General features: G+C 39.1%; 1 protein-coding gene and 1 long non-coding RNA gene across 4 annotated transcripts in view; both read right to left on the bottom strand.

Moving 5' to 3' along the window:
* SKAP2 (src kinase associated phosphoprotein 2) overlaps window positions 1-25,208 on the bottom strand; it is a 222,209-nt gene that overhangs the window by 160,131 nt on the left and 36,870 nt on the right. The gene's annotated exons all lie outside the window — the stretch shown is intronic.
* LOC116557449 lies at window positions 13,437-23,535 on the bottom strand. The gene is made up of 2 exons (XR_004271524.1): window positions 19,539-23,535; window positions 13,437-19,211 (listed from the first exon to the last, which is right to left on the bottom strand). It is a non-coding gene; the product is annotated as an uncharacterized LOC116557449 (long non-coding RNA).

Here is a 25,208-nt window from a genome sequence, read left to right as displayed (position 1 = left end):
AACAAATAGGTCAAATAATTTTTGCCTTCATCAAAAATGTCTAGTTAACTGTAATATGAAAAAACTACTTAAGTTTGTAAAAATGTGCTTAGACAATTCTTTTTAATCACTGAAATTCAGAACTACTTTTCAAAATTACTCTTTTAAATTGTTTATCGTTACTAGACATAACAGTAAAAACACTTCATACACAAAATAAAACACAAGATAATATTTAAAATGGCCATTTTTTTAAAGGGGATAAAGTATTGCTGGGTATTAAAAGGTTTTCTGTGCCACTAATAGGGACTTCTAAACATTCATGATTAGGAAATGACTCCAGTGATAACAAGACTTCAAATCCACATTGAAATAATTTAAAAACACATACAGGTTTGAATGAAACGGGAAACCTGGACAAATAATTTTAATCTCGCTTCAAAGAAAGAACTACTAAAGAACCAGACAGAATACAATACAGAGAAGAAAATCTCAAGGTTGAAACATAATATAGGATTTGTTTAGGTGCATTCTATTTTTTTCACAATCAAATCCTACCATGCTATCATAAACGGTAAAGGAGGTTCTTTAAATGAAAGTCAATAATTAGTTAAAAGGGTCGAATAGCAAAAAACATCCCATTGGTTGTCTAACAATATGACAAATTCAATAGCAACCACAAAGAACCAATATAACTTCTGGTGCCAAGGAGCCAGATGGTACTGCTGGAAAAAATTAAGTCTACAGATTGGCAGCTCGACCCTGTGATTATTGCCCAAGGGAGGACAAAGTGGAAGAAGAGCGGGAGGTTCAGGATGATGGAGGATAAATCAATTACCACCAACTCACTACATCCTTCCTATGATACCCAAATAACAGATTCTAAATACCACACCAGAAAATTTTTCAAGGTTTAAATAATCCCTAACTTAGTTGGGAATGATAAAATCATATATAGTAAAAAGTAGAATATAACCTCAGTTTTTCATCATAGGCTCTAGCCAATTACATTGATCCAGACCCAACTGCATAAGATCCACATACAATAAACACTAAAGCGCTTTAGCATAGCTCCATTATTTAAAAATCAAGCTTTTAAAAAAGTTTTAAATTTTGCTTGACATTCAATGACACCATTTGTTAAAATTCTATTTATTATCCAAAAGGAGAATTATAAATAGATAATGGTTGCATATGATGATCTCATGACTAAATAATTGACTTATGTTTTCTAACAAATATTTTGTGCATGCTTTTGCTTATAAAAAGAAGCCTTTCCCACTTTGTGCTATCTAAAGAATGCTAAAGAAATAACATCTCAAGAGATGTTCAAAATCCAACCACATAGATTAAAAATAAGTGCATTGCTAATTTATGCAATTATGAGAAATTTAATGTCAATTTTACTCACACTTTTGAAATGAAAGATGGTTATATATTCAACAGTGACTGGCAAAGCTTATGCTGAGAAAAATTTTTTTGTTTCTTTGGCCTCCCACCACTTATGAATACATACAGCTGTTTTGTATTACTCTAGTTGTAGTAGGCCAGATATTAAGATAAGAATGTTAGGAATATTAAGATACTAAAGATAAGAAAATTCAGACTGTCAATTTTTAAAATACAGTCATTTTTACCGCTGTTTCATATTATTCCAGTTTTGTAAGTCAGATATGTAAAAAATTAAGAATACCAAGATATTAAAAATAAGAAAATTCAGGCTGTCAATTTTTATAATATAAATATGTGTTGATGCACTTAATATATTAGCAATTACATTGACAGATGGCCTTTGGACTTTATCTCAAACAACAATCAGTAACATACCAATTAGCTTTCTCTAGTAAATAAATTTGATAAGGCAAAAAAGTGTTCTGATTAATTAGCTGGTAAGTATGAAAGCAAGAACTGAATTCACAAGGATTCTAGAAATGTATTAGTCAAATCACAGGTATAAACTAATTTGATCAAAGTTCACGAAACCTTTTTGAAACATTTTCCAGTATGTTACAAAAGGATAGGAAATGAATTGCTAACATGAGTTACTCAATGCTCTATCTGAATCCCTGTTGTGGGCACAGTCACAGTGATGGGAAAATTAATCTGAGAGGATATGCTTTTCCTAAACCAAAACTAACTCACTTTTCCTCATCAAACAAAAATGTGTATGTACACTTCAAATAGCTTGTTTAAAACATTTATAACATTTTGAATGGACATCAGCATTTCAACATTTTAGTACACATTTCTCCCACCATAATTTGGAGATAAACAGCTGTTCAACCTTTATATATAAATAACAGACCAGCAACATGTTTACAGTCTCATAGGAGTACAGCTAGTTCACAGAAGTGTCTACATTCACACAGGTCAATAGGTTATATATCCATCAAGATTTATAAAAATACATTAAAATACACCTTTAGATAAAAATCAGAACAGAAAGAAGAGGGGATTTAAAATAATGTCAACAGAGAAGAAATAGTTCATGATAACAAACACTTCATTACAGCTCAATGCATAGTAAAACAGAGCAAGAAAAAAAACATTGGGGAACAATTTTCAACTAAAGGAGCTATTATTATATAAAATCCAAATATCACGTATATAAAGAACAACACTTATGTCTCACGTATTTTTATCATCCAAAAGAAGAGTATTAGAATTCCTTCCAGTCGATACAATTCAAGACAACAACATTGACTTTTATTTAATTATAAAACATAGACACATGACACAGCCTTATTTCTTTTTAAAAAATAAAAGTTTCTGTTTGCAGATGACATGATTGTATATTTAGAAAACACTATCATCTCAGCCCAAAATCTCCTTAAGATAAGCAACTTCAGCAAAGTATCAGGATACAAAATCAATGTGCAAAACTCATAAGCATTTCTACACACCAATAACAGACCAACAGAGAGCCAAATCATGAGTGAACTCCCATCCATAATTGCTACAAAGAAAATAAAATACCTAAGAATACAACTTTCAAAAGATGTGAAGGACCTTCTTTAAGGAGAACTACAAACCAATGCTCAAGTAAATAAGTGAGGACACAAACAAATGGAAAAACATTCCATGCTCATTAATAGGGAGAATGAGTATTGTGAAAATGGTCATCCTGCCCAAAGTAATTTATAGATTCAGTGCTATCCCCATCAAGCTACCACTTTCTTCACAGAATTAGAAAAACTACTTGAAATTTCATATGGAACCAAAAAAAAGCCCATATAGCCAAAACAATCCTAAGCAAAAAGAACAAAGCTGGAGGCATCATGCCACCTGACTTCAAACTATACTACAAGTTGACAGTAACCAAAACAGCATGGTACTGGTATCAAAACAGATATATAAACAAATGGAACAGAATAGAGGCCTCAGAAATAATTAAAAGGGTTCCCTATTTAATAAATGGTGTTGGCAAAACTGGCTAGCCACATACAGAAAACTAAAACTGTACCTCTTCCTTACACCTTACACAAAAATTAACTCAAGATGAATTAAAGACTTAAACATAAGACCTAAAACCATAAAAACCCTAGAAGAAAACCTAGGCAATACCATTCAGGACATAAGCATGGGCAAAGACTTCGTGACTAAAACACCAAAAGCAATGGCAACAAAAGCCAAAATAGACAAATGGGATCTAGTTAAACTAAAGAGCCTCTACACAGCAAAAGAAATTATCATCAGAGTGAACAGGCAACAACTACAGAATGGGAGAAAATTTTTGCAACCTCTCCATCCAACAAAGGATTAATATCCAGAAGCTACAAAGAACTTAAACAAATTTACAAGAAAAAACCCCATCAAAAAGTGGGCAAAGTATATGAACAGACAGTTTTCAAAAGGAGACGTTTATGTAGCCAACAAACAAATGAAAAAAAAAAGCTCATCATCACTGGTCATTAGAGAAATGCAAATCAAAACCACAATAAGATACTATCTCACACTAGTTAGAATGGCAATTATTAAAAAGTCAGCATACAACAGATGCTGAAGAGGATGTGGAGAAATACAAACACTTTGACACTGTTGGTGGGAGTGTAAATTAATTCAACCATTGTGGAAGACAGTGTGGCGATTCCTCAAGGATCTACAACTAGAAATACCATTTGACCCAGCAATCCCATCACTGAGCATATACCCAAAGGATTCTAAATCATTCTACTATAAAGGCACATGCACACATATGTTTATTGCAGCACTGTTCAAAATAGCAAAGACTTGGAACCAACACAAATGCCCATCAATGATAGACTGGATAAGGAAAATGTGGCACATATACACCATGGAATACTATGTAGCCATAAAAAAGGATGAGTTCGTGTCCTTTGCAGGGACATGGATGAAGCTGGAGACTATCATTTTCAGCAAACTAACACAGGAATAGAAAACCAAATACTGCATGTTCTCCACTCATAAGTGGGAGTTGAACAATGAGAACACATGGACACAGGGAGGGGATCATCACACACTGGGGCCCGTCAAGGGTGAGGGTCTAGGGGAGGAATAACATTAGGAGAAATACCTAATGTAGATGATGGGTTGATGGGTGCAGCAAACCACATTCTGCACATGTATCCCAGAACTTAAAGTATAATTGAAAAAAAAAAAAAAAAACTTCCCCATGTTTTCTCCCCTTCTCAGTGTTCACAAGACAAAAACCACTTTAACAATAGTAACATTCTGAAAAGTTAATTTTTCAATGCTTTCAATTACTAAAAGATAGTATCTTTATATGCTTTATATCTGTATGTTTTATATTAGGTAATTGCTGCTAATTTTCAAGGTGTGATAAGAGTATTATGGTTGTTTTAAAAATAATCATGATATATAATATAGAAGCTTTATAATTTTTTTTCTCAATCTAATGCTATAGTAATGATTTTTGTGGTCATCAAGTATGTAAATAGTCAACCAAACAATGAAATCACTTGAAATTTCAAGATTATCAACCTTTTAAATCCACTGGCATATTTCTAACAAAATAATTTAGTTAATGTTTCTCAGGGTTAAGGCTCATTTTCATCAAATTTTCATAGGCTATTGTTTCATTACTTTCCTACTAACAGACAGGAAGCTAAATACGATTCACCCAAATAAAAAAGATCACAGAAATTTAACACAGGTCAACACACAGGTCATAACATTTATGAACCACCACATAAAAGTGCATGCCATGTTTATTGGTAAAAAGTTTAATATTAAATCATAAAAATAATCATAGTTATCAACTCAGCTACTCACAATATGATATGATTAAACACAATATTGTCCAACACAAATTAAACTACCCATGTTCAAATATGGATAAAAATTTCAAGAAAATATGTACTAAAATCAAGTCAATTATTCAATTCCTTGGTCATCTTGTGACATTACAATAACCATGAGCTAACGCTGGCATGTACTATGTACTTATCCCTACTACAATCTTACGAAATAATATAATTATCCCTAGTTTTGCAAATTAAGAAACTAAGGCTTAGAAAATAATTTGTTCATAGTCACAGTGTCAAACTACGATTAAACCCAGGTATAATAACCCAGGTTTATATAATAAACCCAGGTATTGCATCCTATATAGGATACAATAATCTGTTTACTTAACGACAACAGTACTATTTATTCATGACGTGATGAAACACAAAGTTTATCTTCTTTAAAGTCCTTGAAAATTTAGTATGCAGATAGTAAAAGTACATCTGCTGTGCCTTGAATATTGCTTAATATTATTTAGGTTGCCAGGACAAGACATAGTAACATAACATGATGCCTGAATTACAAGGAGAAAAATAATTAGACAATAAAAACAAAGAGGGAGAAAAAAAGCCTAAGATCACATCAACATTCAAATGAACGCCAAAGAAAACTACCAAGATAATATGTATCACCATGACTATAATCATACTAAGGAATGAAAGTAATTAATGGCTTCTAAAATTCTGTAAAATAAAATCATACATTTAGAAACAAAAGCCACAATTCTCCTGGTTTATCTGTGAGGAAAGTTAGGGCAAATGTCTCTATTCTGAATCTTCTCATCTATCTCACCCTACCATCTCTAGGAAGTCTTCTCTTTCTCATGACATTAAACATGTTTAGGCAAATAAATCAATGATTCTCCATATCTCTATTCCACATCTCAGAGTCCCTCTTAAAATATCTTTGACTGGACTCTCAATACTCCTTCAAGCACAACAAACATGATCTTTCTTATCTACTTTTCCATTTTCTTTATAGATAGTATCACTTCTCTGAGAAAAGCATCTAAGTGTCAAGATTCACATTAAGCATAATCATGAAGTCTACCATTGGTTATATCCCTGGCTACTTACTCTCCCTTGTCCTCCACCCATCAAGTTGATCACTGAGCCTCCAGTCAGGTTCCTCCCAGGCCTGAATTCCCTAGAAGTGTACCACGCCCTGCCTTTTGTCTACACTTCCAGCTCCCTCCCATAACACACTAAAATTTATTTGTCATTTGATGCATTTCCTCACAACTCTTATCTCTGCCTGCTTAATCTGATACAGTAGCATTTATCATAAAATTAATAATTATTAATGTAAATATTTTATTTGCCAAATCCAATCTTTATTCTTTATTTCTATGGTGATAGCGTCATCCATTATCACCTCTGTTAGGTATGAAAACTGATGATCCAAAGTAGTAAATGTAACAGATATGTCATTTGGTCCTCAACTACCCATTTGCTTTTACATAAACATACCTCATATTACTGCGCTGTTTTACTGTACTTTACAGATATTGCATTTTTTACAAATTGCAGGTTTGTGACAACCCTGTGTCGAACAAGTCTATCGGCACCATTTTTTCAACTGCATGTGCTCATTTTGTATCTCTGTGTCACATTTTGGTAATTCTTGCAATATTTCAAATTTTTTTATTATTATATCTGTTATGGTAATCTATAATCAGTGATCTTTGATGTTACCATCTAATTGTTTTGGAGCACTACGATCTGCACTCACATAAGACAGCAAACTTTAATAATAAGGGTATGTCCTCTGACTGCTCCACAACCCAACCTTCCCCCACTCTCTCCCTCTCTTTCGGCTTCCTTCTTCCCTAAAACATAACAACACTGAAATTAAGCCAATTAATAACCCTACAATGGCCTCTAAGTGTTCAAGTGAAAGAAAGAGTTCCACATCCCTCATTTTAAATGAAAAGGTACAAAAGGTAGAAATGATTAAGGTTAGTGAGGAAGCATGTAGAAAGTTGAGACAGGCCAAAAGGAAGGCCTCTTGTGCCACACAGCCAAGTTGTGAATGCAAAGGAGAAGTCCTTGAAGGAAAACAAAAGTGCTATTCCAGTGAACACACAATGATAAGAAAGCAAAGAGTGTAAATTAGTTCAGCCATTGGGAAGACAGTGTGGCAATTTCTTAAGGATCTAGAAATAGAAATTCCATTTGACCCAGCAATCCCACTATTGGGTATATACCCAAAGAACTATAAATCGTTCTACTATAAAGACACATGCACGCGTATGCTCATTGCAGCCCTGTCTACAATATCAGACCTGTAACCAACCCAAATGCCCATCAATGATAGACAGGACAAAGAAAATGTGGTACATATACACCATGGAATACTATGCAGCCAGCCATAAAAAAAGGATGAGTTTGTGGCCTTTGTAGGGACTTGGATGAATCTGGAAACCATCATTCTCAGCAAACTGACCGAAGAACAGAAAGCCAATCACCGTATGTTCTCACTCATAGGTGGATGTTGAACAACGAGAACACGTGGACTCAGGGAGAGGAGCATCACACACAGGGGACAGTTGAGGGGGGTAGGGGAGACACAACGGGGGGTGAGGAGGGAGGGGAGGGTGGGGAGGGATAACATGGGGAGAAATGCCAGATATAGTATGCACCAAAAGTAAAATAAATTTTTTTAAAAAGAATAAAATTAATTATATTTAATAGAAAAAAAAAAAAAAAGAAAGCAAATCAGCCTAATAACTGATATGGAGAAACTGTTGAGTGTTCTGGCTAGAAGAACCAACTACAACACTCCCTTAAGGCAAAACCTAATCCAGATGAAGGCCCTAACTCTTCAATTCTATGAAGGCTGACAGAGATGAGAGCTGCAGAAGAAAAGCTGGAATCTAGCAGAGGTTGGTTCATGAGGTTTAAGGAAAGAAGCCATCTTCATAACACAAAAGTGCAAGGAGTTTGGAAGAAGTTAATTCCAACCCTCGTGGATGACTCTGAGGGGTTCAGGACTTCAATGGAAGAAGTCACTGCAGATGTGGTGGAAATAGCAAGAGAACTACAATTAGAAGTGGACCCTGAAGATGTGACTGAATTGTTGTAATCTCATGGTAAAACTTGAAAGGCTGAGAAATTGCTTCTCAGGGTGAGCAGTTTCTTGAGATGGGATCTACTCCTGATGAAGATGCTATACACATTGTTGAAATGATAACAATGGATTTGGAATATTACATAAACTTAGTTGATAAAGCGGTGGCAGGGTTTGAGAGGATTGACTCCAATTCTTAAAGAAATTCTATTGTGGGTAAAATGCTAGCAAACAACATTACAGGCCAGAGAGAAATATTTCACGGAAAGAAAAATCAATCAACATGGCAAAGTACATTGTTGTCTTAATTTAAGAAATTGAGACAGATCCCCAACCTTCAGCAGCCATCCACATTGAGACAAGACCCTCAACCAGCAAAAAGCTATTCTCTGAGGGCTAAGATGATTGTTGGCATTTACTAACAATAAAGCATTTTGAAATTACAGTATGTACCAGGCATGGTGGCCCATGCCTGTAATCCCAGCATTTTCAGAGGCTGAGGCAGGCGGATCACCTAATGTCAGTAGTTCAAGACCAGCCTGGCCAACATGGTGAAACCCCATCTCTACTAAAAATACAAAAATTAGCCAGGCGAGGTGCCTGTAATCCCAGCTACTCAGGAGGCTGATGCAGGAGAATCACTTGAACCTGGTAGGCAGAGCTTGCTGTGAGCTGAGATCTTGCCACCGCACTCCAGCCTAAGGAAAAAAAAAAAACACTATTTTAAAAAAAAAAAAAAAAAAAAAAAAAATTACAGCACGTGTGGGTTTTTTTAGACATAATGCATACTTAATAGCATGCTGGGAGGTAATATAGTAGTGGGGAATAAAACTGGAAAAAGATGGTGCATCCTTTTTAAAGGATGACAAACACAATGCAAGCTCACTATTACCAGACCATCCAATTTCCCCAGAGAAGTCACAAATCTGAATTTTTCTGGGTTGGCACAAATTTTCAAATGTCAAATACTGATTTGGCAAGCAAAATATATCTATAGGCCAAATCTGTAAGTTGGCCTATAGTTTGAGACCTTTGTTCTAGACACTTTATATACTGTCTCAATTTTAAATCAATCCATCAGTGAATTGCGTATCTAGACCAAGGGTGGGCAAACTTTTTCAGTTAAGTGTCAGACTAGAAATATTCTAGGCTTTGTGGGACTATGGTCTGTGTAACAACTACTTAACTGTTGTAGCATGAACACAGCTATAGACAATATGTAAATAAACATGCATGACTGTGCTATATAATTATCTATAAAATACAACAGGCCAAATTTGCTCCATGGGCTGTAGATTGCCTACCCCTGATCTAGACTGTTATTTTGGCCCCACACAAAAATGACTTGTCCTAAGCTGTGTTTTGGCATTGCGACATAGGTTGGTGAATGTTTTCAGAAAGAACTCCAGAGCATTACTAAATACACTCTTGTGGTTTTTATTTACCACAGTATATCACATTCTTTTTAAAGCCCCAGAAAGAAATTTCACCAGATCCTAGTACTACAGTATAAGAAGTGTATTTCTCTTGAGTACTTTATTTTTATAGGAAGAATACTATGAATCTTGCATCTAATCAGTTTTCCTTCTTTGCACTGGCAAAGAAGCAAGCAAGCCAAGGGTTAAATAAGTAATCTCCAGCAAAAGCTAGAGTACTTATGGTATGCAATTGAGATAAAGATATTAATCCTAGCCTTACTTTAATTTTCCTATCTTCCTTTTCCCCACCTTTCTTTTTTTAACCTTAGTATAATACATATATCTTTGCTAACTGCCTCAATTGTTTTTTGCAAAAGAATAAAAATTAGGAAAAAATAAAAAGCATGTCTATCCAAGACAAATTAAATTCAAATAATCTAAAAATCTAATTTTTGTTGAATTCTAATCTAGACAATTGTACCTTTTCATATAGGTACTACAAAGTAAAAGTGATTGGTTTATCTAGTTAATCCTTTCTTCTCATACATTGCTAAAAAGAGAAAGAATATAATGGCCAAACAGCAAACAGTTAAAAAAAGAAAAAAAAAAAAAAAAAAGAACTTTCACAAACTGGAATATTGGTTCTTATGAAAGGTTTGATGAATTAATGAAAATAAATAAATGAAAAATAATAAAATTTTCAAAATTAACCAGTCTAGACAGCCTTAACATTTATTGTTGCCTCCAGCTCTTCTCTCTATAAATCAATTCAAAATTTAGCATGCTAAATAATGATTTTAACCTATTGCATAAACATTATGCTCTCCTCTAATGAACTTGAAATATCCATTAATGAATATGTATCTATTACTATTATCTATCCCAGCCTTTTATTTTCTCTATACATGTTTTTACAACTCCTAAGTTTAGTCATATTTTTATATATTCTACCTTGTAATGGCTGTTTTGGCCTGCTCTGAATTGCTTATTTCTTTAAGAGTACGTTAATTTTCCTTTGGAGAATTGTACCTCCCCCAGTCTCCATGGGGATCAGGTGAAGCTGGCCTCACCCCTCTCCACACACTATTTTTTGTGCATATGATCCAGACCTGGGCAATTAGTGCAATACACACACACACACACACACACACACACACACACACACACACATGCCACAGTGATTGATTTAGAATGAGCACATTACCCAAGCCAAGGACTTTTGCTGCAATTATTGACAGATCTCTAATTCAATGGGGTTGCTAATCTGGTAGAAATATCTAAGAAGCTGCTAGTAGGTTGTCATCTTTGCCACAGCCATCCTATGGGTACAGTGTCTCTTAGGAGAAGCTACACACAGGAAAGCAGTATGTGTACAGTGCCTCTTAGGAGAAGCTACACATAGAAAAGCAGTATGTGAGTGGGAATACTCATTACAGTTTGACCACCTACCTGGATGTAGGTGGGCAAGAGGCAAGACTCCAATTCTATTCATTTTCCACAAGTGAACCAACAAACTCCCTTTTCTGATTTGTGCTTAAGCTAGTTTGAGTTGAAATTCTTTTTCTGTTCTGTCCATTCAAAGAGTCCTGACCACTACATTCCTTTACCAGGCTGTTTCACAAATGTGAAATACTACTACCTCCATGTTTCTCATATCAAAAATCTTATTTTCCCAGACCTCATTCAAATGTCATTAATGTTATCAAGCCTGTCTTCATTCCAACCATAATTACCATCTTCTTTCTCCTATATTTCTTGTAATAGTGATTAAACCAATCTGCCTTGAATTAGTTAATATTTATATCTCTCCTTTCTCTACTAATCTATAAATAAGGTCCTTAAGGACAGTGACATACCTTATTATTTTATTCTCCCCAATCTAAAATAGCTAACAGTAAAATCTGTTAAAATAAACATTTATTCCATCTAGCACTCTGACTAAAACACACAACACTACTACCCTTTCTTACTACTTATATTTTAAAAATCAGTTCCTTGCCTCTTATATGACATACTGTCTTTTAGAAAAGAAATCCTATTTTAAGCATATTAGGGGATTATAACATACATATATCCCAGGACATAGATCGCAGGATACCAACACCAAACAAGTCCTATTCAATGAAAGAAATATATGTGTATTTCTTTTCCCTGTGGTAAGAATTTTTACTATGTTTTGATTTTAAAATATAACTCTTATTAACCTCCTTTAGTGTTAAAGAAAGAGATGGGCATGTTCGAAATGGAAAAGCTTGGCCAGGCGCGGTGGGTCGCGCCTGTAATTCCAGCACTTTGGGAGGCTGAGGTGGGTGGATCATTTGAGGTCAGGAGTTCGAGACCGGCCTGACCAACATGGAAAAACCCCATCTCTACTAAAAATACAAAATTAGCCAGGTGTGGCAGCGCATGTCTGTAATCCCAGCTACTTGGGAGGCAGCAGCAGGAGAATCGCTTGAATCCGAGAGGTGGAGGTTGCGGTGAGCCAAAATCACACCATTGCACTCTAGCCTGGGCAACAAGAGCAAAACTCTGTCTCAAAAAAAAAGAGAAATGAAAAAGAAAAGCTCACAGGTGGTATTAAAAAGCAAGGAGGAGCTTCTGGAAGCATTTATACAAAACAACACAAAAGCACCTCTAGGATGAAATTCCTTTTCTGACATAGTCTTTAAATATGACATTATATGTTTTTGCATTTTTGGTATGAAAAAGAACTAGATGATAGTCAAATTCAATCACCCTTTTCTCTAGATATTCCAAATGAAAAACTTTCAGCATGCTCCATTGCTTGACTCTCATACAAAAATATAATTAATATCTTATTATGACATTGGAATCTGAAATTATATTTGATGAGAAATGTAGGATTAGAAGGCCTAAGGTTTCTCCATAGTGAAAATAAGTCTAAATATTTAAATTAAAATATGACTATGACTACGGAGGAAAATACAGAGAAAGATATAGGAATTCAAAATAAAAAGCCCAGCAACCAAAATAGTTCTGGTACTATTGTAAATAATTCTCTCTGAACCTAGATCAATGGTTTAATCTGTAGTGAAAAAAACTTTTCCCAAGACATCACAAACCACTATTTTTGTAAAAACAACAACAAAACAAAAACATAAATTACTGGGAAAAAATATAATGTACTTAGATAAGGTAGGAATATCAAATTGCTAAACATTGCTAAGTGCTTATTCTTAATTTTTGTACTTAATGTTGTCGATGACCAGAAACAAATAGATCACAAATCAGGACGAGTCTATAGGCCACACACTGACAGCAAGTGCTGCTTAGAAAATTCACATGGCCTCTTTGTGTCTCAGTCCCCTATGTGACTGACACAGGGAAAAAACAAATAAATAAATATACACATACATATCTTAACTAGGGAGAAGAGACCAATTCAAATTAACTTTCCTTTGGTAAGCTAACAACAGTAACCATTTTTCAAGACCATGATCACAGCACCCCTTAGATCCCACCACTGTAACTATGCATTGACAAAGCCTATCTGTAAGCCACCACACCCCGTCTGGCTTCTCTTTTTAAAATTCCACACGTACTTACTTACCAAGCTCTGAATGTTGTTCCTCAGATGTATCCTTTCCTTTCCAGTTTCACTGTGCCTATCCTGGTCTAGTCTCTGATCACTTTACATCTGGCTTACTGGAATAGCCTCATCTCACAGACTAACTGTTTTCATTTCCTTCAATCCATCTACGTCCTACAACTACTTAAATCTGTCTAAAATACCAAACCACGTTTCACCATTCATCACTTTTCTCTTGCTCAAAAGACTAAAATGGATATTCACTTTGTTTGCCGAATCAATTCCTTATAAGAATATTGCTTTTTTAACTTTTATTTACTTATTTATTTATTTATTAGATAAGGTCTTGCTCTGTCACCTAGGCAGGAGGGCTGTGGCATGACCGTAGCTCACTGTAACCTTGGACACCTGGGCTCAAGCAATTCTGCTGCCTATTCTCCCAAGTAGATAAAAGTAACAGGCACATGCGACCATACCCAATTACTTTGTTATTTTTTGCAGAGACATGTCTCATTATGTTGCCCAGGCTAGTCTCAAACTCTTGGCCTCAGGAAATCTGCCTGCCTCAGCCTCCCAAAGTGTTGGGATTACAGGCATGAGCCATCACATCCAGCCTATAAACTATTTAAAGTCCTCAATACTTGGGTTATACTTTGCCTAAGATAATGGAATTCTTTTTAAAGAAGTGGAAACCAATTCATAACAGTAGCACATTCACCACAATAACTCAGTCGTCAAATCAGTACCTGAAGTCAGAGCCAAAACTTTTTACATGCCACCCTTGTCAAGCCTCATTCCCATTCTTCTCCAACCTTTCTCAGTCATGTTAGTCTTTCCATAGTTCTTCAAGCTATGGTCATTTCCAGCTCCATTGCCCATTGTCCCTCATTCCCTTAACTTATCTAGAAAGCATTCTTCCTTCCCTTCTCTACTAATTAAATCTCTATCCACCCTTACTAAGTTCTAGTTCAAACTCCAAATTCTTCCATAAAATATCCATCCACTGACACCAGTTTACAATAGCTTCTTCCTTCTTTAACCTCTGATAGTATTTATGGTCAACACCATACATTTCTATAACTGAAGAAAGTTGGTAAGGTTTCCAACTATTAGATATGCATACCTTGTACCTATAACAAGACTGTAGTCCTTTTATGGAAAGGAACAGTTCTTTTCTATTGCTTATAGCATCTTGGTTCTTCTAGAAATCTAGTATTCACTCTAAGTGGCTATATCTAAAGCTTGACTTACATACTTATTTGGACTACCTTTGACTGGTGGCCAGGGAGCTACTTCTTCCAATGATTCTAACAGACTAGTTACAAAAAAGTTTTAGGATATAGCAGCCTCTTGGTGTCATTAAAAAGGAGGCATAGACTAAGCATCAACCTTTCCTCCTAAAGTTTCCTTGAAATTCCTTTCATTTGTTTTTAAAGAATAAATCCTTGAGCTAGGCATGGTGGTGCACGCTTGTAGTCCTGAGGAAGGAGACCCAGGCATCTGGGATCACCTCCCCCTTGACTTCCACAATGCATTTCAACAGAAGAAAAAGCAGGCCAACTGGCGCCTCCTGAATCACCTTCCTGTAAATAACACACTTGGTATTGGAGAAACTCTCTGGAAGACACTGTTTTTACTTAAAAATAAGATCAAACCCCACCCCACTCCTCCATCCGGAGACCAGAGGCTTTTCACACGTGATTTCTAAAGCTGTAAACCCAGAAACCCTTTCGTATCTGATTTCTAAAGATGTGAATCCAAAACCCTTTCACTTGTGATTTCTAAGGCTCTAAACCTAAGATTCTTCCATGTGTAATATCTAGAGTGTAAGCTTATATAAAGGCAGAACCTCCCTTTATTAGACAAGCTGGGTTTGGACAACTCATTGCCTGGCTCTTGGCCACAATAAACCCCTCCCTTCCCCATTCGGTGTTTGAGAGCTCTGTTTCTCGAGGTTGCTCCTGCTACATTTGGTGCGTTGGCCAGGAAGCGAGTTTTGGTTGGCAGATGGTGGGAAAGAACCTCTCAGGTGGTTTGCCTAGCCCTTTAGAGCATCCCTGTGGTGGGCTCCCGCCCACTGTGGTGACATGGTTCCTGAGAGCACTCCTAGGCAGGTATTTGCCCAGTGAAAAGCCTTGCCAGAGCGGGAAAGCCCCCACAGTGTGGATCTGCCCAGCAGCTGAACACCAAGAAGGAACGGGTACGTGGAACGTCCAGGCAACAGAAATATGGTAGGATTGATCCCGGGGAAGATAGCCCACCTCCTCTAGGTGGAAGCATGGCCTGATCACCCATGTGTGCCAGATTTGACACTTTTGAACTTGGCGCTCTCTTTCTCTCTCCCTTTGTAACGAACCTTGGAAGCTTTTTGCTTATGGTTTCGATTTGGGTGGAGGAGAGCAGTTTTGTGTGTGTGTGTGTGTGTGTGTGTGTGTGTGTGTGTGTGTGTGTAGAAGGGTCCAACTGGACTCTTCAGTTGTGAAAGGTGGGAGTATTGGGCCTATCAGAAGGAGGGGCCTCATGTGTCATGCAATTTGGAGGGCTAGCTAGCTAGAATTAGAGACAGCCACATAAGGCTGAGTGGAGAAGCCTTTGCCATCTAGGCATTGTGAAAGGATTGAAATGAATGTAAATTGGGGAGTGTGTGCTGAATCTTGCTGTGGCTGAAGTGACACTCTCTTAACTGTGGGAACTGTTTCTTTAGCGTGTAAGCATGCGTCACTCTCACAGCAAGCCCACCCCTTTAGAGACCATGCTGAAAAATTTCAAGAAAGGATTTAGTGGGAATTATAGAGTAGCTATGACACCAGAGAAATTAAGGACTTTATGTGAGGTAGATTGTCTAGCATTTGGGGTAGGCTGGCCCCCAGAGGGCACCCTAGACAGGTCTCTTGTCTCCAAAGTAAGGCATGAGGTTATATGTGGCAAGCTAGAACACCTTGATCAATTTCCATACATAGATTCGTGGTTGCAGTTAGTTTTGAATCCTCCAAAGTGGCTGAGAGGAAAGACAGCATCTATTTTAGTGGCCCAGGGACAGACTGCTAGAAACCACCATTCCCCCGCACTGAAAGACAAGGACTTCCAAGGTTCTGGCAGCTCCAGTGGCAGAAAAGTTTTTGATACCAAGGAGCCAAAAGCTCTTGCTCACCTACTGCAAACGATTATACAGACTCATAACCCCACTCCCGCTGATTACTATCAGCTGCTTATGTATCTTTTTAACATGAATGAAAGGCTGGGTGAAGCATTTCGCATGTATACTTCTTTTGATCCTAAAAGCCCTGAAGACCAATGCATAGTAAATATGATATTAGGCAGTGTGCAGAAGACATTAGACGAGAATTGCAGAAACAGGCAGGATTTGCGGGCATGCCTGCTTCACAGCTACTGGAGATAGCTAACCAGGTGTTTGTGAACCAAGAAGTGGTGAGCCGTGGAGAAAGTCGTAGAAAAAAGGAGTGCCAGCCTCGATGAAATGCTGACTTAATAGCTGTGGCTATGAGAGAAGTGCCCCCAAGTGCGTGGGAAAAGGTGGGTTCCTGGAAAACCCCACAGTCTGCCCGCCAATGCCTGCAACTCGATCAGTGTGCATTCTGTAAAAAAGTAGGATATTGGAAGGACCTGTGCCCCCAGCTAACAGGAAAACAGGAAGACCCTGAGCACAAAGCTTCAAACAAAAGTTAAGGGGCTCTGTTCAATCTAATGAAAGGGCCACTGGACTAAAGGAGAAGGGGGCCGGATTCATCTGCCCCCAAAGAGCCCATGGTCCAAACGACAGCCCTGTAAAGAAAAAAACTAATATCGTTAGAGCTATGAAGCTGTTAAAAGAACAGACCTTGATGAACTGTCTCCTACACCCCCTCCTCAGGTAAAACTTGTTGTGCAAATTAAGGGCTACGGCTATCCCATTCAATAAGAAAGACACCCTGCAGCTAAGCCTGCCTCACGCAGGGGTTATCCAGGTTCTCATCATCCCTCAGGAAGGAGGGTGAAGACCTTCCCTAACCAAGGACTAAAAGATTGGTATTTCCGCCCAGGCCAGTGCAGGGCTTGCATAACTTTGCACCCACCTACACCCAACTTGTGCACGCAGTTGGGATTATTGCTAGCAGAGGATAGCTGGTTCACTTGATTGGACTTAAAGAATCTTTCTTTACCATTGGACTGGCCTCGGAGGGTCAAGAACCATTTGCATTTCAATGGAAGAAATCCAGAAACAGGTATAACCACCCAATACACCTGGACCCAGCTTCCCAGGGGCTCAGAAACTCTCTCACCATCCTTGGGGAGGCACTAGCCTGTGACTGCCCCCCCCAGAAGTTTCTTGCTTGCACGCTGACCCCATATGCTGATGACTTTCTATTAGGACACCCCACGGCAGTCGGGTGTGCAAAAGGAACAGATGCCTTACTTCAGCACCTGGAGGACTGTGGGTATAAAGTGTCTAAAAGAAAGCCCAGATTTGCCAAAAAGCAAATGCAATATCTGAGGCTCACCATCCGGAAGGGGGAACACAGCCTAGAAGCAGAGAGGAAGCAAGCTGTTTGCAACCTGCCAAAACCTGAGACTAGAAGGCAGGTGAGAGAGCTCCTGGGAGCTGTGGGTTTTGTAAATTGTGGATTTCCAAACTTAGAAGTACTGGCCAAACCCTTACACAAAGTGACAAAGTGGGGCGGGGAGAAGACAAGAAACCCTTTGAATGGGGCAAAAACTAAAAGCAAAACTTCTGTCAGACCTGGCTTTGGGGCTAGAGGATTTGACAAAGCTTTTCATGCTGTATGGGGGAAAAAAAAAAAGAAGAGGAATGGCAGTTAAGATTCTAGCCTTAACTCTGGGAAGAATTTAAATATGAAAGCACCTCACAGAGTAGTGACCCTAATGAATACCAAAGTACATCACTGGTTAACAAATGCTAGGCCTGCCAAATACCTGATCCTGCTAAAGTAAAAATCTCTGCATTACCATTAGGGTCTGTGCAACACCCTAAACCCTGCCACTTTGCCCCTGGTGCCAGGAAGCCCATGAAATAACCCATTTGCTGCTTCAAGATCTCGTTCCTAGGTTTGGACTGCCACTGCGAATCAGGTCAAACAGCTGACCAGAATTTGTGGTGAACTTAGCCCAGAAGACAGTGATGGCCTTGGGGTATTACTTTGGAAACTGCACACTGCCTATTGCCCTCAGAGTTTGGGAAAAGTGAAAAGAATGAACCGGACCATCAAAAATAGCTTAGCGAAAGTGTATCAGGAAACAGGATCAAAGTGGGTACAGGCACCTCCCTTGGTGTTATTCAAAATTAAATGGAATCCCTTTAGGAAAACAAGATATTCCCCTATAAAGCCTTATATCATAGACCACCCCAACCCACCCCCGCCCCCGCCACCCCGGGCACTCCCGGGAACTCCTCGGGAGTGTGGAGAGATTGAGTTAGGATGCTACTTACCAGCTCTAAAGAAAATTGCTCAGGATATTTCAACCAGGATAAATGACAAATGTCCTGTAGGCTTATTCTTCCCATTTCACCCTTTCTCACTAGGTGATCACGTGTGGATAAACGACTGGAGTGCAGCCCCTCCGAAGCCACGGTGGAAAGGACTCCATACCATGATCCTGACCACCCCCACAGCTATAAAGGTAGAGGGAATCCCAGCCTGGATCCACCACAGCTGTGTGAAACCGGCAGCAGCTGAAACTTGGAAAGCCATACCAAACCCACACAGCAACTGCAGAATCACCTTAAAAAGGACAACAAACCTTGCTCCAGCCACATCCTGGAAGCTGGCTGGTCCACACACGGCCGAAGCATGAGGAAATTCATCGTGGGACTTGTTCTTCTTAATATTTGGACTTGTACAATAGGGACATTAACTAATTTTGAAGAATGCCCTCAGTGTGCGCACCAGGTTACCAAGGTAGGACGTAAACTTACTGCCATTCTTTTTTTTTTTTTTTTTTTTTTTTTTTTTGAGACGGAGTTTCACTCATGTTACCCAGGCTGGAGTGCAATGGCGCGATCTTGGCTCACCGCAACCTCCGCCTCCTGGGTTCAGGCAATTCTCCTGCCTCAGCTTCCTGAGTAGCTGGGATTACAGGCACGCACCACCATGCCCAGCTAATTTTTTGTATTTTTAATAGAGACGGGGTTTCACCATGTTGACCAGGATGGTCTCGATCTCTTGACCTTGTGATCCACCCGCCTCGGCCTCCCAAAGTGCTGGGATTACAGGCTTGAGCCACGGCGCCCGGACAACTTACTGCCATTCTTTTGTCCTACAGTTATTATGAATGTACAGGGACACAGTAGGGGACCCATTTATATAACGGTACACAGTATAAGGTGTGTAATCCGGGGGATGGACAGCCTGCTGTGTGCTAACTACAGTAGTGATGAATCCCCTAATCATCACCCATCAGAGCCCCCTACACGTACAACTTTTAAAATTAAACTCCTAACAGGGTGATAAAATAGCCCTGCTAAGTTAATAGCCAGAACAAAGGAAAGTGGAAGCCCAAAACAGGTTACACTAAGGTTTAATGCCTGTGCAGCCATCAATGCCTATCATTTCAGTAGGGGGGTGCTGTGGTTCTCTCAAATGGGAACAAAGTTATGCAAAAGAGCATAAGTATATCTGCCAGAAAACCTACTGGTACGCTAATTGCATTTTTGGGTCATGTGTCATCTGGGCCACTTGGAAGAATAATACAAATAATCCCGTTCGTCTTATAAAAGGGAGAGATACCATTCCAGGGAGTAATGTCCCTTGTGTCTCAGGACATTGTAGCCCAGTAAAAGTAATAATCACAAACCCCCAAGACCCTAAATGTGAAAAAAGGGGAAAGTGTAATGCTAGGAATTAATGGAAAAGGGCTTAACCCAGGAGGCAGTATCCAGGTTCAGGGAAAAATCCAAAAACGCTCAGGCTGGCCAGTGTACAGCACTTTTATAGTATATTAAATAAACCAATACCAGAGCTTCCGAAAAAGACAAAGAAGTTGTGCCTCCAACTTGCTGAAAATGTGGCCCATTCCCTCACTGTTACTTATTGCTAAGTATGTGAAGGGACAACTATGGGTGCCAGGTGGCCATAAGAAGCCCGTGAGTTATTACCCTCTGACCCTGTTCCTGACCTGACCTTAGTTCAAAGGGTTCAAACCAACAGTTTCTGGGTTTTAAAGGTCTCAATTATTGGACAATACTGTTTGGCCAGAGAAGGAGCAGGCTTCACTATTCTGGTATAAAAGCTTAGCTGCATAGAATAGTGATTGTAATAATGGAACAGTGAACACTATAACCTTGTGGGGCTCAAACTATACAGAAAAGAGCCCCCTCCTATAATTTCCAAAATTACAGGATGCTTGGGATCATCCTGAGTACCGGAGAAATTGGACAGCCCTGCCTGGGTTGTACTGGTTATGCGGACATAGGGCATACATACAGCTGCCTGAAAGATGGACAGGTAGCTGAGTCACAGGCAACATTAAGCCCTCTTTTTTCCCTATTATCTGTTAAGACAGGTGAGCTGTTAGGGTATCCAGTCTACTCCGCTAGGGAGAAAAGAAACCTAAAGGTAGCAGAATGAACAGATGATGAATGGCCACGGGAGAGAATTATTGAGTATGATGGGCCAGCCACATGGGCAGAGGACGGCTCATGGGGATACCGGACTCCTATTTACATGCTCAACTGGATCATCCGGTTGCAGGCTGTTTTGAAAATACTCACTCATGAAACGGGCAAAGCTCTGTCCCTTTTGGCCCGACAAGAAACTCAAATGAGAAATGCGATTTATCAGAACCGGCCGGCCCTAGATTATTTGCTGGCAGCTGAAGGAGGAGTCTGTGGAAAATTCAATCTAGCCAACTGCTGTCTACACATAGACGACCAGGGTCAAGCAGTGGAGGATATTGTGTGAGACATGACCAAACTGGCACACGTGCCTGTGCACATACGGCACAGATTTAACCCTGAGTCCTTGTTTGGGGGTTGGTTCTCATCCTTGGGAGGGTTCAAGACTCTCATCATAAGTGTTATAATAATGATAGGCATTTGTTTGTTACTACCTTGTTTACTCCCCCAGTTCCTTCAGATGATTAGGGGATTCATCACTACTGTAGTTAGCCAAAAAATGACATCACAAATATATTATGTGAAACATTATCAATCAGTTTCTTCAGAGTATCTGGAAAGTGAGAATGAGAGTGAGATCTCTCACTGATATAATAGAGCGGTGAGGGTCTCAAAGGAGGGGGTGAGGAAGGAGACCCAGGGCTCTGGGATCACTTCCCCCTTGACTTCCACAAGGCATTTCAAAAAGAAAAAGCAGGCCAATTGGCACCTGCTGAATCACCTTCCTGTAAATAACACGCTTAGTATCGGGCAAACTCTCCAAAAGACACTGTTCTTACTTAAAATAAGATGAAACCCCCACCCCACTCCTCCATCCGGAGACCAGAGCCTTTTCACATGTGATTTCTAAAGCTGTAAACCCAGAAACCCTTTCATATGTGATTTCTAAAGCTGTAAACCTGAAACCCTTTCCTATGTGATTTCTACAACTATAAACCTGAAACCCTTTCATACGTGATTTCTAAAGCTGTAAATCCAAAACCCTTTCATTCGTGATTTCTAAAGTTGTAAACCTAAGATTCTTCCATGTGTAATATCTAGAGTGTAAGCGTATATAAAGGCAGAACCTTCATTAGACGAGCTGGGTTTGGACATCGGCTCCCGGCCATAATAAACCCCTCCCTTCCCCATTTGGTGTTTGAGAGCTCTGTTTCTGGTGGCCACTCCTGCTACAGTCTCAGCTAAGGAAGGAGGATCACTTCAGCCTAGGAGTTCAAGGCCAGCCGGAACAGCATAGCAAGAGAAGGAAAAAAGGAAGGAAAGAAGGAAGAGAGGGAGGGAGAAAGTTAATAACACTGGTAATCGAGAAAGGGTAAGTAATTCCTTGCAACTGGAAAGTAGATGAGACTGGAATGATGAAGATACAGCAGAGGACACCTAAGCCCAGGAGTATACCAAGGAGAATAAGTGCTAGTTTTCACAAAGGAGACTCAGAGATGATATAAACAAAGATACAGGATGATGAAGAACTCATTAAAGAACTGTAATCAAAGAAGCTAGAACTCTTGGGTCCATCCTCAAAAAGAGCTGGCAATAAAGGCTTGTGTGTTTGGGCTAAATCCTGAACTCCACTCTCTCACTCTCTAAGCAAGGTAAACTAGCTCCCCCAAGGAGCCTTCTCCACGAGCATTGCAAACAAGAGAGAAACTGAGCAGTGTGTCAGATAACACCCCAGCACCAAACCAGTAGGCAGAAGATCAAAAATCTGTAACTAGGTATGAAATAAAAGCTTTTAACTTCTCCCTAAGTAATCTACTACTCGTTTTGGCAATTGTGGAGGGTACTAGTCTGCCTCTTGCCTCGCTACCAAAATGCTTTGTAGGCAAGCTGCCTCTAGGCAGGCTGCCAATTCACTTACAACACCCAAGTCAGACCTCCCATTCAAAAGAAAAGCCTTTCAGGACAATAGACATGCAAAAGCAAAGGAATCCTACAACAGTTACCTACAGGATCCAACCAGGTCCTTCACTCACAAACATGAATCACAAATTCAGGCTCTCCAGATACTTGAGGAAAACCAATGGCATAGAGAAAAAGGCCCAATGTTTAAAACCCAACTGGTAGACAAAGCAGTCAGTCAACTTAGAGAATCAAATATAAATGTTATATACCTTAACAATGCAAAAATAATATAATTAACAAAATTCGAATTGAAGAGCAGGAAGAGAGACAGAATCAAGGCTGGGTGCACTAATTTCTTCATATTTTAAAACAAGGAATCAATAGGCACTATCTGAGATTGGCACATTATAAAATAAGAATATTATTTAAGTCAAAAGCAAGCACAAAAAGAACTAAAAGTATTTGGAGGGAGAAGCAGGAGAGGGAGTGTAACAAATCATTTATTGTAAAGGAAGTCAACAGATACCATCTACAGTTGACCAAATAAGAACTACAAGTGTAATATCTAAAGTTTTTATGGTAACTACTGAAGAACCTGTACCAAGTGGGGTTGCCACTAGAGAAGTTTCAGGGGGTAGGGTGATTTGGAAAAGGAAGTATGTACAACTTTGTTTGTTTTTATTTTTAACCATATGCATGTCTCTTATATTTTAAAAACAAAAACAAGTTCAGGGTTGGTGGCTCATACACCTGTAATTCCAACATATTGGGAGGCCAAAGTAGGAGGCCTGCTTGAGGCCAGAAGTTCAAGACCTGCCTGGACAGCATGAGGCCCCTGTCTCTGGAAAAAAAATTTTTTTTTTTTTTTAAGATGGAGTCTCACTCTGTTGTCCAGGCTGGAGTGCAGTGACGCTATCTCAGTTCACTGCAACCTCCACCTACTGGGTTCAAGTGATTCTCCTGCTTCAGCCTCCCAAGTAGCTGGGATTACAGGCAGGCGCCACCACGCCTGGCAATTTTTGTATTTTTACTAGAGATGGAGTTTCACCATGTTGGCCAGGTTGGTCTTGCACCCCTGACCTCAGGTGATCCGCCTGCCTCGGCCTCCCAAAGTGCTAAAATTACAGGTATGAATCACTGTGCCCGGCCTGAAAAAAATTTTTTAATTAGCTGGGTATGGTGGCACACGTCTATAGTCCTAGCTACTTAGGAGACTGAGGCAAGGGGATCATTTAAGCCCAGGAGTTCAAGGTTACAGTGAGCTATGATCTTACCACTGAATGTCAGCCAGGGGAATTGGGCAAGACCCTGTCACTCCAAAAAATAAAATTAAATTTTTAAAAACTAGTCTAATTTTTTAAATTATAAGGCATAGAAAAACCAAAGGAGGTGAAGTTTATTACTTAAGAGTTAAATATCCTGGTCAAGGAACTTAAAACTCTCTCAGTCTCAGTTTTGTCAATTTAAGAAGAGGGAAAATATCACCCTTGTGGGCAAGTTTTGAGTAGATTAAAGAAAATAATATACATGGAAGAATCTGGCACACCGTGTCAGATTTATCTCTGAATAAATATTAATTAAAATTTATTTAATCCTTTATCTTTCTTTGAAAATCCTACCCCAACCACCAGCACAGTCACCTCCAAGTTAAGTTTCTCAGAGGAAGGAAATTCTCTTTGGGACACTGTGCCAGAATAGCATGGCTTCCTCTCAAATCAAATCGGTCCTTTCACTATCTTAAAGAACTTTTGCTATTTGGTTTTTAAATTCCAAATGCATACTTTGGCTCAGTTTGTAAACAGGAAGCTCAACTGAAAACAGGAAGCTATACACTACAACTTCTCCAAAATCAAAAGACTACAGGCCAGATCCACATATATACAGCAAAAGAGATAAGAGATAAACCTGTTACGTGCCTAAATCATACTTACCACTGGCCTGGTGCTATCTGAAGATCTGTGACTGGGGCTTGAACTCCCCTGGATTAAGGCCCTGCCCCTATTAACAGGCAAATATTCCTAGGAGTAATTTATCGGAGCCTTTCCATTGTACTTAAGAGAGTCTGATCTGAGGGGAAGAAACTCTGGAAACAGGTTCAAAAATGGGACAACTACCCACAGACAGCAAGCTCAGGAAATGGGCCCTATACAGCCAAGGAAGCCACGGCGTAAGTGTGCTGAGTGACCACAAAAGAATGCTGGAAGTGGAGGCAGGTGAGCACACAGAAGAGTATTTTTTTACCTACTTCACAGTGTTGCCTATTTCAATGACTGTTCACACATTTGCACACACAACCCCACAAGTGCAACTGTCTGGTGTGGCTCACCCTTCTTTTCAGCTGCAAGGGTCAATATGGTAAACACCTCTAGCACAGAGCTTTTCAAACTTTAATGTGTACCTGGGGATCTTGTTAAAATGCTGATTCAGGTACAGTAGGTCTTGGGTGGTATAT

Source organism: Sapajus apella, unplaced genomic scaffold, assembly GCF_009761245.1.
Source record: "Sapajus apella isolate SASKATOON/1434 unplaced genomic scaffold, GSC_monkey_1.0 scaffold19, whole genome shotgun sequence".
NCBI lineage: Eukaryota > Metazoa > Chordata > Mammalia > Primates > Cebidae > Sapajus > Sapajus apella.
The sequence above is the reverse complement of the archived record's forward strand: the minus strand, read 5'-3'. Positions and strand labels throughout refer to the sequence as shown.